We start from the raw sequence: 3,759 nt of genomic DNA, 5'->3' as shown, positions 1-3,759 counted from the left end.
AGCATTCTGGCTGTACTTCTTCCAACACATATTGTTTAGTTCTTTTGGCCGTCCATTTTAATATTGTTCTCCAATACCATAACTCAAATGCACACATTTTTCTATGGTCTTCCTTATTCACTGTCCAACTTTCAGATGCATATGAGGTTACTGAAAATATCATGGCTTGGGTCAGGTGCTCCTTAGTTTTTAAACTGACATCTTTGCTCTTGAATACTTTAAAGAGGTCTTGTAGATCAGATTTGCCTAAAGCATTATGTTGCTTGAATTTCTTTACTACTGTTTCCATGAGTGTTGATGGTTCATTTGATCAAGATGAAATATTTGACAGCTTTAAACCTTTCTCCAGTTATATGGATGTTGTTTGTTGGCCAATGGTAAGGATTTTTGTTTTCCTTACATTGACGTGCGTACTGAAGGCTGAAGTCTTTGATATTAATGAGTAAGTATTTTAAGTCCTCTTTGCTTTCAGCAAATAAAGTTGTATAATCTGCATATCACAGATTGTTACTGAATCTTCCTCCTATCCTGATAACTACATTTTTCATCATATAATCCAGCTCCTCAGATTATTTGCTCACAATACAGATTGAATAGATATGGTGAAAAAATATAACCCTGGTACATACCTTTCCTAAATTTAAACTATCCAGTGTTTCATTTTTCTGTTCAAACAACTGCCTCTTGGTCTATGTACAGGTTCCTCATGAGCACAATTAAGTGTTCTGGAATACTCATTCTCCCCAATATTGTCCATAGCTTGTCATGATCCACACAATTGAAAGCATTTACGTAGATAGTAAAGCACGGGTAAGAATATTTTTGATGGCAAAGTCAGTTTGAACTGCAAGGTTGGTGGTTCAAGCTCACCAGTCACTCCTTGGAAACCCTCTAGAGGGTTGCTATGGGCCAGAACCAACTCTATGGCACTTAACAACTACAAGAAAGAATATTTTTGGTATTCTCTGCTTTCAACCGTGTTCCATCTGACATCAGTAATGATATCACTCATTCCATGTCCTCTTCTGAATCCGATTTGAACTTCTAAAAGTTCTCTGTCACTGTACGGTGGCAGCCATTTTTTAATTCCCTTTTGCAAAATTTTACTTACATGCGAAATTAATGATATTGTGTGATGATTTCTGCATTCCATTTGGGTCACCTCTCTTTGGAATGGGCATAAATATGGATCTCTTCCAGTCAATTAGCCAGATAGTTGTCTTCCAAATTTCTCAGCATAGATGAGTGAATGCTTCCAGTGCGACATCAGTTATATACATAGCAATCTACTTTTGAAAATTAGTCATAGAATAGTTCGTAAACTTATACATGTGCCACAACAGAATACTGCCCAATATAGTGCTAATACATGAGCCAACTAGGATGGAAGGCACTCAAAATACACAGTGGTCTCAACAATGGGCTCAAGCATAGCTGAAGATGTTGCTAGACTGGGCATTGTACTTGGTGTTGCCATGAGTCAGAGTTGAGTCAAAAGCAATTAATAACACACCCTCTAGTCTCTATGATAAGGCTTTGAAGGCCTCAACTTCAACCATATATTGACATACATAGCATCACTTAACAAGATTTCCTCAGCTTTGGTAAAAATGAGAGGTAAAGCAACAGATTTATTTGTTTGGTTAATTTCCATTTTATTCGCTATGGTGTAATGTGCTATCTAATGTCTTTGTTAGCCATAGTCTAACTCCCACCAAGCACCATTTCTGCTATGCTGGATCAGGGTAAAGGAAGACGCAGATAGGATGACATGATTTAACTGAGAACGTTACCAGAGTTCATTGTAATAGAAAAATCTTGAAGCTCTAGCATGAGTATAAAATGAACCATCTCAGAAGCAGAAGCAAGAGTGGGGGACTTTCAGTACCATCAAAGAAGAGAGCCAGGAGTGGAGAGTGTCCTTTGGACCCTAAGATCCCTGCACATTGAATCTCCTTTACTCATGGCTGGAAAAGCTGTGACACCAGAGAAGTGGCAGAGGAGCAGCATCAGCACAGAAGAACCAAGAGCCAAACTAAGAGACAGAGCAGTGGACTTCCCGGCCCATGGAGCAAGTAAAGCTGAGTGACTTTGGGCAGGAAACTTACCTGTACAGTGGAGTGGTTCCAGGCACTTACTTGGGGGAGCTATTTTTGCTGACCCACTGAGTCAGAGCCAAATGCCTTCAGGCTCCCTGAGGCTTAGGATGGTTAATGTGTCCTGTGGGCCTTTATCAGCTGACTAGAACAACTGTGCCCTGAGTATTTTCTGATCTTGTACTATAACCTGTTAACTTCCCTGTTGTTGTTGTTAAGTGCTGTTGAGTCGATTGTGACCCATAGCTACCCTGTACAGGGTCTTTACGGGAGCAGAAAGCCTCATCTTTCTCCAGCGGAACAGCTGGTAGTTTCAAACTACTGACCTTAAGGTTCGCAGCCTGATACATTCATAACCACTACATTCCCTAGTAAAACCCCAAACTGCTGGAATAGTGTCTGAGTCCTGTGTGGTCATTGCAATGAATTATCAAATCCAGCTGAGTAGAAAGTACTGTAGTGAGGGATGGTTGGTGCTTCATATTTTTACACTCATTGTTTTACTATATATAGCTGCACCACAGAATCAGACCAAAGGAGAATTCAGGCTGTGAAAAAATAAGTTCTTGCAAGTAAAAAAGTAAGACATAACCAGTGAAAGAAATGCAAATATCAACTAACCAAGGAAATAGTTGGCTTTACATCTAAGTCTGCTTTTCCCAAGTTTGTACAAAGTCTCCTTTAGCTGACAAATATCTTCATACAAGGCACGGAATATTTGTTTCCAGTACTGTTCTTATTCCTGAAGGAAAGGAAAGGTAAATTCTGAAGAGAAGGATATCCTGGGGAAAAAGTTTGGCAAATGATGACATTTTGCTGTTCTCTGTTTAATATCATAAAAGAATAAGTATGGGTAACAAGTAAAAGAAAAGATTCATAGAATAATAGAATATGAAATCAGAATAGCCCCTCAGAGACCAAGTGGTCCAACTTTCTTATTTTCTTGATGTGATCTGAGACCCAAAGAAGTAATTTTCATTGCCAAAAGTAACCCAGAAGGTCAGTAGCAGAGTAGCAGAATTGAAGCTAGAACCAAAACATATTTCTTATTCAGTGTCTATTTTACTTTATTTTTCCAGAATAAAAGTCAACCAAAATTGGCTTCTTCTCTAGCTTGTAGGGGTCAAATTCTACCCTCATGTAAAAGAAGACAGAACTAAAATAATTATTAAAGGAAAATATTTTATTTTCACTCACCTAGAAACAAGATTAAGAAGGAAACACAGCTGGAGCAGCCCTGGGACTTCATAACCATAGAAATCAGATAGCCTGCGATAGTTTTTAAATTCATTTTCAAGTAACATTTAGGCTTATAACTGCTTTTAAATTACAAGACAAGCTGCTACAGTCTATTTATTAATATATTGCTAAAAACACATATATTATTTCATAAATATGATTATTAAAATTTTTTATCATTGTTTCCCTTAGTACCTCTATGTAATTTATTATATAGGATTCCTTGATTAAGCCATCACTTTGTTGTTGTTGTTATGTGCCGTGGAGTCGGTTCCGACTCATAGTGACCCTGTACAGGGTTTCCAAGGTTGTAAATCTTTACGGGAGCAGAATGCCTCATCTTTCTCCCACGGAACAGCTGGTAGTTTCGATCTGATGACTCTGAGGTTCGCAGCCCGATTCCATAGGAATGTATAATTCTAGT

Source organism: Chrysochloris asiatica, unplaced genomic scaffold (genome assembly GCF_000296735.1).
Source record: "Chrysochloris asiatica unplaced genomic scaffold, ChrAsi1.0 scaffold00072, whole genome shotgun sequence".
NCBI classification, from domain to species: domain Eukaryota; kingdom Metazoa; phylum Chordata; class Mammalia; order Afrosoricida; family Chrysochloridae; genus Chrysochloris; species Chrysochloris asiatica.
The sequence above is the reverse complement of the archived record's forward strand: the minus strand, read 5'-3'. Positions refer to the sequence as shown.